General features: G+C 46.2%; 6 non-coding genes across 6 annotated transcripts; all 6 read left to right on the forward strand.

Annotated features, from left to right (window-relative positions):
- Positions 1 to 665: 665 nt before the first annotated feature.
- Positions 666 to 737, forward strand: Trnat-agu (transfer RNA threonine (anticodon AGU)). Its single transcript has one exon. It is a non-coding gene; the product is annotated as a tRNA-Thr (tRNA).
- Positions 738 to 2,199: 1,462 nt separating this feature from the next.
- Trnat-agu (transfer RNA threonine (anticodon AGU)) lies at positions 2,200 to 2,271 on the forward strand. Its single transcript has one exon. It is a non-coding gene; the product is annotated as a tRNA-Thr (tRNA).
- Positions 2,272 to 3,733: 1,462 nt separating this feature from the next.
- Positions 3,734 to 3,805, forward strand: Trnat-agu (transfer RNA threonine (anticodon AGU)). The gene has a single exon. It is a non-coding gene; the product is annotated as a tRNA-Thr (tRNA).
- Positions 3,806 to 4,786: 981 nt separating this feature from the next.
- Trnat-agu (transfer RNA threonine (anticodon AGU)) lies at positions 4,787 to 4,858 on the forward strand. The gene has a single exon. It is a non-coding gene; the product is annotated as a tRNA-Thr (tRNA).
- Positions 4,859 to 6,317: 1,459 nt separating this feature from the next.
- Trnat-agu (transfer RNA threonine (anticodon AGU)) lies at positions 6,318 to 6,389 on the forward strand. The gene has a single exon. It is a non-coding gene; the product is annotated as a tRNA-Thr (tRNA).
- Positions 6,390 to 7,842: 1,453 nt separating this feature from the next.
- Positions 7,843 to 7,914, forward strand: Trnat-agu (transfer RNA threonine (anticodon AGU)). Its single transcript has one exon. It is a non-coding gene; the product is annotated as a tRNA-Thr (tRNA).
- The last annotated feature ends 1,408 nt before the right edge of the window (positions 7,915 to 9,322 follow it).

A 9,322-nucleotide genomic window follows, 5' to 3' on the forward strand; every position in this document is an offset into this window, starting at 1 on the left:
TCTAAAATAACGTCGGAAAGTAACTCGTTCGGCTTATGAGTCACATCAAGTATGTGTGTTAATTTTGACGAAACTAGCTCTGCAGGTTGTCATGCAATTCTGTTACCTCTCAGAAATGATTATGAAATAAAAGTGAACTACGTGACGAGTGTGACGTTAGGAAAACATTAGGCAACATGGGGAGGTTCTGTATGGGACCAATCAACCCAAACGAGTACTGTGTGACGTGCTAACCGGCATATACTCACCGAGGCAGCGCGGCTAGCTCAGTCGGTAGAACATAAGGCTCTTAATCCCAGGGTCGTGGGTTCGAGCCCCATGTGGGGAGGAACGGAATTTTGTTCCTCTGCAGATGTAACTTACCGTTTTTCTGATTAACGTGATGTAATGGAAATAGCAACTTTAAACTTTGCCTACGTCTCCGTCAGTCGCTACGAAACTGTATTTGAAGGTGAAGGTGATTTTGTAGACATGTGTGAAAGACATGTTCTGAAATGCAAGTGGTGTTATTTGGAGAGCACTTCTTTACGTGTCAGATGTGTAGGCAAGCAGTAATGGGTCGCCATAGCTGCAAATATTAGACGGTAATATGAAGTGTTGTCAGCTAAAGTCTGATGATCCAGACGACCGTAAGGATGAAGTACGCAAAAGTACCGCTAGGCGGCGCCTCTTTAGCTCAGTGGCAGAGCACTGGTCTAGTAAACCAGGGGTCGTGAGTTCGATCCTCACAGGAGGCAGACGAATTTTGGATATCAGTTGCGCGTCGTGGCCTTATAGCAAACAGTATCTGGGATGACTAACAATTAGCGAGAGGCGTTTTATTAAGAATTACTCTCAGATGTGATTAAGGCGAATGGCGCAGATAAAGCATTTGCCAAAGCGGTACAGCATAAGGTGGGATGGGACAATCTGAAATATATTTTATAGATGTATTTCTCACATATCTCAGAGCCTTCCGCGGTTGTCGTCGTCGTCGTCGTCGTCGTCGTCGTCGTTGTCGTCGTCGCCGCCGCCACTTCTGCAGAAGTAGCAAATGGACATCGTAGCAAATGCGGCGAGGGACGCCCTGCCTTACATTTCCGAATGCACAAAGTGTGTGGTTTAGTTTCCCAGTCTATATATGGTAGGTCTCGTAGCAGGTTGAATGTATCAAATGGGTGGGAAAGAGCAAGGGGCAGCGTCTGTGTAGAACGAAAACACAACTCCTCAGTGGTGTGAGCGTTTTGAGATGAGTCGTATATAAGTTCCACTTGTTTGTCAGTGACCGTGTGGCCTAATGGATAAGGCGTCGGACTTCGTATCCGAAGATTGCGTGTTTGATTCCTCTCTCGGTCGTGTTTTTCCAGATATGAAAAAGAAACATACCGTTTTAGTGCAGCACTTGAGCAGTACGAAACCGTGTGAACGTTGCTGTTGACCATTTTCTGCTTGGAGATGCTCTTGAGCTTGAAACACGCACAACAAGACCGGTGTTAACTAGCGAATTGGTTTGCATATTGCCGTCGCCGCGTGTTTTTGACTGGCACTTGCACATCTAAAATAACGTCGGAAAGTAACTCGTTCGGCTTATGAGTCACATCAAGTATGTGTGTTAATTTTGACGAAACTAGCTCTGCAGGTTGTCATGCAATTCTGTTACCTCTCAGAAATGATTATGAAATAAAAGTGAACTACGTGACGAGTGTGACGTTAGGAAAACATTAGGCAACATGGGGAGGTTCTGTATGGGACCAATCAACCCAAACGAGTACTGTGTGACGTGCTAACCGGCATATACTCACCGAGGCAGCGCGGCTAGCTCAGTCGGTAGAACATAAGGCTCTTAATCACAGGGTCGTGGGTTCGAGCCCCACGTGGGGAGGAACGGAATTTTGTTCCTCTGCAGATGTAACTTACCGTTTTTCTGATTAACGTGATGTAATGGAAATAGCAACTTTAAACTTTGCCTACGTCTCCGTCAGTCGCTACGAAGCTGTATTTGAAGGTGAAGGTGATTTTGTAGACATGTGTGAAAGACATGTTCTGAAATGCAAGTGGTGTTATTTGGAGAGCACTTCCTTTACGTGTCAGATGTGTAGGCAAGCAGTAATGGGTCGCCATAGCTGCAAATATTAGACGGTAATATGAAGTGTTGTCAGCTGAAGTCTGATGATCCAGACGACCGTAAGGATGAAGTACGCAAAAGTACCGCTAGGCCGCGCCTCTTTAGCTCAGTGGCAGAGCACTGGTCTAGTAAACCAGGTGTCGTGAGTTCGATCCTCACAGGAGGCAGACGATTTTTGGATATCAGTTGCGCGTCGTGGCCTTATAGCAAACATTATCTGGGATGACTAACAATTAGCGAGAGGCGTTTTATTAAGAATTACTCTCAGATGTGATTAAGGCGAATGGCGCAGATAAAGCATTTGCCAAAGCGGTACAGCATAAGGTGGGATGGGACAGTCTGAAATATATTTTATAGATGTATTTCTCACATATCTCAGAGCCTTCCGCGGTTGTCGTCGTCGTCGTCGTCGTCGTCGTCGTCGTCGTCGTCGCCGCCGCCGCCACTTCAGCAGAAGTAGCAAATGGACATCGTAGCAAATGCGGCGAGGGACGCCCTGCCTTACATTTCCGAATGCACAAAGTGTGTGGTTTAGTTTCCCAGTCTATATTTGGTAGGTCTCGTAGCAGGTTGAATGTATCAAATGGGTGGGAAAGAGCAAGGGGCAGCGTCTGTGTAGAACGAAAACACAACTCCTCAGTGGTGTGAGCGTTTTGAGATGAGTCGTATATAAGTTCCACTTGTTTGTCAGTGACTGTGTGGCCTAATGGATAAGGCGTCGGACTTCGTATCCGAAGATTGCGTGTTTGATTCCTCTCTCGGTCGTGTTTTTCCAGATATGAAAAAGAAACATACCGTTTTAGTGCAGCACTTGAGCAGTACGAAACCGTGTGAACGTTGCTGTTGACCATTTTCTGCTTGGAGATGCTCTTGAGCTTGAAACACGCACAACAAGACCGGTGTTAACTAGCGAATTGGTTTGCATATTGCCGTCGCCGCGTGTTTTTGACTGGCACTTGCACATCTAAAATAACGTCGGAAAGTAACTCGTTCGGCTTATGAGTCACATCAAGTATGTGTGTTAATTTTGACGAAACTAGCTCTGCAGGTTGTCATGCAATTCTGTTACTTCTCAGAAATGATTATGAAATAAAAGTGAACGACGTGACGAGTGTGACGTTAGGAAAACATTAGGCAACATGGGGAGGTTCTGTATGGGACCAATCAACCCAAACGAGTACTGTGTGACGTGCTAACCGGCATATACTCACCGAGGCAGCGCGGCTAGCTCAGTCGGTAGAACATAAGGCTCTTAATCCCAGGGTCGTGGGTTCGAGCCCCACGTGGGGAGGAACGGAATTTTGTTCCTCTGCAGATGTAACTTACCGTTTTTCTGATTAACGTGATGTAATGGAAATAGCAACTTTAAACTTTGCCTACGTCTCCGTCAGTCGCTACGAAACTGTATTTGAAGGTGAAGGTGATTTTGTAGACATGTGTGAAAGACATGTTCTGAAATGCAAGTGGTGTTATTTGGAGAGCACTTCCTTTACGTGTCAGATGTGTAGCCAAGCAGTAATGGGTCGCCATAGCTGCAAATATTAGACGGTAATATGAAGTGTTGTCAGCTGAAGTCTGATGATCCAGACGACCGTAAGGATGAAGTACGCAAAAGTACCGCTAGGCCGCGCCTCTTTAGCTCAGTGGCAGAGCACTGGTCTAGTAAACCAGGGGTCGTGAGTTCGATCCTCACAGGAGGCAGACGATTTTTGGATATCAGTTGCGCGTCGTGGCCTTATAGCAAACAGTATCTGGGATGACTAACAATTAGCGAGAGGCGTTTTATTAAGAATTACTCTCAGATGTGATTAAGGCGAATGGCGCAGATAAAGCATTTGCCAAAGCGGTACAGCATAAGGTGGGATGGGACAGTCTGAAATATATTTTATAGATGTATTTCTCACATATCTCAGAGCCTTCCGCGGTTGTCGTCGTCGTCGTCGTCGTCGTCGTCGCCGCCGCCGCCACTTCAGCAGAAGTAGCAAATGGACATCGTAGCAAATGCGGCGAGGGACGCCCTGCCTTACATTTCCGAATGCACAAAGTGTGTGGTTTAGTTTCCCAGTCTATATTTGGTAGGTCTCGTAGCAGGTTGAATGTATCAAATGGGTGGGAAAGAGCAAGGGGCAGCGTCTGTGTAGAACGAAAACACAACTCCTCAGTGGTGTGAGCGTTTTGAGATGAGTCGTATATAAGTTCCACTTGTTTGTCAGTGACCGTGTGGCCTAATGGATAAGGCGTCGGACTTCGTATCCGAAGATTGCGTGTTTGATTCCTCTCTCGGTCGTGTTTTTCCAGATATGAAAAAGAAACATACCGTTTTAGTGCAGCACTTGAGCAGTACGAAACCGTGTGAACGTTGCTGTTGACCATTTTCTGCTTGGAGATGCTCTTGAGCTTGAAACACGCACAACAAGACCGGTGTTAACTAGCGAATTGGTTTGCATATTGCCGTCGCCGCGTGTTTTTGACTGGCACTTGCACATCTAAAATAACGTCGGAAAGTAACTCGTTCGGCTTATGAGTCACATCAAGTATGTGTGTTAATTTTGACGAAACTAGCTCTGCAGGTTGTCATGCAATTCTGTTACCTCTCAGAAATGATTATGAAATAAAAGTGAACGACGTGACGAGTGTGACGTTAGGAAAACATTAGAGTACGCAAAAGTACCGCTAGGCCGCGCCTCTTTAGCTCAGTGGCAGAGCACTGGTCTAGTAAACCAGGTGTCGTGAGTTCGATCCTCACAGGAGGCAGACGATTTTTGGATATCAGTTGCGCGTCGTGGCCTTATAGCAAACAGTATCTGGGATGACTAACAATTAGCGAGAGGCGTTTTATTAAGAATTACTCTCAGATGTGATTAAGGCGAATGGCGCAGATAAAGCATTTGCCAAAGCGGTACAGCATAAGGTGGGATGGGACAGTCTGAAATATATTTTATAGATGTATTTCTCACATATCTCAGAGCCTTCCGCGGTTGTCGTCGTCGTCGTCGTCGTCGTCGTCGTCGCCGCCGCCGCCGCCGCCACTTCAGCAGAAGTAGCAAATGGACATCGTAGCAAATGCGGCGAGGGACGCCCTGCCTTACATTTCCGAATGCACAAAGTGTGTGGTTTAGTTTCCCAGTCTATATTTGGTAGGTCTCGTAGCAGGTTGAATGTATCAAATGGGTGGGAAAGAGCAAGGGGCAGCGTCTGTGTAGAACGAAAACACAACTCCTCAGTGGTGTGAGCGTTTTGAGATGAGTCGTATATAAGTTCGACTTGTTTGTCAGTGACCGTGTGGCCTAATGGATAAGGCGTCGGACTTCGTATCCGAAGATTGCGTGTTTGATTCCTCTCTCGGTCGTGTTTTTCCAGATATGAAAAAGAAACATACCGTTTTAGTGCAGCACTTGAGCAGTACGAAACCGTGTGAACGTTGCTGTTGACCATTTTCTGCTTGGAGATGCTCTTGAGCTTGAAACACGCACAACAAGACCGGTGTTAACTAGCGAATTGGTTTGCATATTGCCGTCGCCGCGTGTTTTTGACTGGCACTTGCACATCTAAAATAACGTCGGAAAGTAACTCGTTCGGCTTATGAGTCACATCAAGTATGTGTGTTAATTTTGACGAAACTAGCTCTGCAGGTTGTCATGCAATTCTGTTACCTCTCAGAAATGATTATGAAATAAAAGTGAACGACGTGACGAGTGTGACGTTAGGAAAACATTAGGCAACATGGGGAGGTTCTGTATGGGACCAATCAACCCAAACGAGTACTGTGTGACGTGCTAACCGGCATATACTCACCGAGGCAGCGCGGCTAGCTCAGTCGGTAGAACATAAGGCTCTTAATCCCAGGGTCGTGGGTTCGAGCCCCACGTGGGGAAGAACAGAATTTTGTTCCTCTGCAGATGTAACTTACCGTTTTTCTGATTAACGTGATGTAATGGAAATAGCAACTTTAAACTTTGCCTACGTCTCCGTCAGTCGCTACGAAACTGTATTTGAAGGTGAAGGTGATTTTGTAGACATGTGTGAAAGACATGTTCTGAAATGCAAGTGGTGTTATTTGGAGAGCACTTCCTTTACGTGTCAGATGTGTAGGCAAGCAGTAATGGGTCGCCATAGCTGCAAATATTAGACGGTAATATGAAGTGTTGTCAGCTGAAGTCTGATGATCCAGACGACCGTAAGGATGAAGTACGCAAAAGTACCGCTAGGCGGCGCCTCTTTAGCTCAGTGGCAGAGCACTGGTCTAGTAAACCAGGGGTCGTGAGTTCGATCCTCACAGGAGGCAGACGAATTTTGGATATAAGTTGCGCGTCGTGGCCTTATAGCAAACAGTATCTGGGATGACTAACAATTAGCGAGAGGCGTTTTATTAAGAATTACTCTCAGATGTGATTAAGGCGAATGGCGCAGATAAAGCATTTGCCAAAGCGGTACAGCATAAGGTGGGATGGGACAGTCTGAAATATATTTTATAGATGTATTTCTCACATATCTCAGAGCCTTCCGCGGTCGTCGTCGTCGTCGTCGTCGTCGTCGTCGTCGTCGCCGCCGCCACTTCTGCAGAAGTAGCAAATGGACATCGTAGCAAATGCGGCGAGGGACGCCCTGCCTTACATTTCCGAATGCACAAAGTGTGTGGTTTAGTTTCCCAGTCTATATATGGTAGGTCTCGTAGCAGGTTGAATGTATCAAATGGGTGGGAAAGAGCAAGGGGCAGCGTCTGTGTAGAACGAAAACACAACTCCTCAGTGGTGTGAGCGTTTTGAGATGAGTCGTATATAAGTTCCACTTGTTTGTCAGTGACCGTGTGGCCTAATGGATAAGGCGTCGGACTTCGTATCCGAAGATTGCGTGTTTGATTCCTCTCTCGGTCGTGTTTTTCCAGATATGAAAAAGAAACATACCGTTTTAGTGCAGCACTTGAGCAGTACGAAACCGTGTGAACGTTGCTGTTGACCATTTTCTGCTTGGAGATGCTCTTGAGCTTGAAACACGCACAACAAGACCGGTGTTAACTAGCGAATTGGTTTGCATATTGCCGTCGCCGCGTGTTTTTGACTGGCACTTGCACATCTAAAATAACGTCGGAAAGTAACTCGTTCGGCTTATGAGTCACGTCAAGTATGTGTGTTAATTTTGACGAAACTAGCTCTGCAGGTTGTCATGCAATTCTGTTACCTCTCAGAAATGATTATGAAATAAAAGTGAACTACGTGACGAGTGTGACGTTAGGAAAACATTAGGCAACATGGGGAGGTTCTGTATGGGACCAATCAACCCAAACGAGTACTGTGTGACGTGCTAACCGGCATATACTCACCGCGGCAGCGCGGCTAGCTCAGTCGGTAGAACATAAGGCTCTTAATCCCAGGGTCGTGGGTTCGAGCCCCACGTGGGGAGGAACGGAATTTTGTTCCTCTGCAGATGTAACTTACCGTTTTTCTGATTAACGTGTTGTAATGGAAATAGCAACTTTAAACTTTGCCTACGTCTCCGTCAGTCGCTACGAAACTGTATTTGAAGGTGAAGGTGATTTTGTAGACATGTGTGAAAGACATGTTCTGAAATGCAAGTGGTGTTATTTGGAGAGCACTTCGTTTACGTGTCAGATGTGTAGGCAAGCAGTAATGGGTCGCCATGGCTGCAAATATTAGACGGTAATATGAAGTGTTGTCAGCTGAAGTCTGATGATCCAGACGACCATAAGGATGAAGTACGCAAAAGTACCGCTAGGCCGCGCCCCTTTAGCTCAGTGGCAGAGCACTGGTCTAGTAAACCAGGGGTCGTGAGTTCGATACTCACAGGAGGCAGACGAATTTTGGATATCAGTTGCGCGTCGTGGCCTTATAGCAAACAGTATCTGGGATGACTAACAATTAGCGAGAGGCGTTTTATTAAGAATTACTCTCAGATGTGATTAAGGCGAATGGCGCAGATAAAGCATTTGCCAAAGCGGTACAGCATAAGGTGGGATGGGACAGTCTGAAATATATTTTATAGATGTATTTCTCACATATCTAAGAGCCTTCCGCGGTTGTCGTCGTCGTCGTCGTCGTCGTCGTCGTCGTCGGCGTCGCCGCCGCCGCCACTTCTGCAGAAGTAGCAAATGGACATCGTAGCAAATGCGGCGAGGGACGCCCTGCCTTACATTTCCGAATGCACAAAGTGTGTGGTTTAGTTTCCCAGTCTATATTTGGTAGGTCTCGTAGCAGGTTGAATGTATCAAATGGGTGGGAAAGAGCAAGGGGCAGCGTCTGTGTAGAACGAAAACACAACTCCTCAGTGGTGTGAGCGTTTTGAGATGAGTCGTATATAAGTTCCACTTGTTTGTCAGTGACCGTGTGGCCTAATGGATAAGGCGTCGGACTTCGTATCCGAAGATTGCGTGTTTGATTCCTCTCTCGGTCGTGTTTTTCCAGATATGAAAAAGAAACATACCGTTTTAGTGCAGCACTTGAGCAGTACGAAACCGTGTGAACGTTGCTGTTGACCATTTTCTGCTTGGAGATGCTCTTGAGCTTGAAACACGCACAACAAGACCGGTGTTAACTAGCGAATTGGTTTGCATATTGCCGTCGCCGCGTGTTTTTGACTGGCACTTGCACATCTAAAATAACGTCGGAAAGTAACTCGTTCGGCTTATGAGTCACATCAAGTATGTGTGTTAATTTTGACGAAACTAGCTCTGCAGGTTGTCATGCAATCTGTTACGTCTCAGAAATGATTATGAAATAAAAGTGAACTACGTGACGAGTGTGACGTTAGGAAAACATTAGGCAACATGGGGAGGTTCTGTATGGGACCAATCAACCCAAACGAGTACTGTGTGACGTGCTAACCGGCATATACTCACCGAGGCAGCGCGGCTAGCTCAGTCGGTAGAACATAAGGCTCTTAATCCCAGGGTCGTGGGTTCGAGCCCCACGTGGGGAGGAACGGAATTTTGTTCCTCTGCAGATGTAACTTACCGTTTTTCTGATTAACGTGATGTAATGGAAATAGCAACTTTAAACTTTGCCTACGTCTCCGTCAGTCGCTACGAAACTGTATTTGAAGGTGAAGGTGATTTTGTAGACATGTGTGAAAGACATGTTCTGAAATGCAAGTGGTGTTATTTGGAGAGCACTTCCTTTACGTGTCAGATGTGTAGGCAAGCAGTAATGGGTCGCCATAGCTGCAAATGTTAGACGGTAATATGAAGTGTTGTCAGCTGAAGTC

This window comes from Schistocerca gregaria, chromosome 4 (assembly GCF_023897955.1).
Source record: "Schistocerca gregaria isolate iqSchGreg1 chromosome 4, iqSchGreg1.2, whole genome shotgun sequence".
Lineage (NCBI taxonomy): Eukaryota > Metazoa > Arthropoda > Insecta > Orthoptera > Acrididae > Schistocerca > Schistocerca gregaria.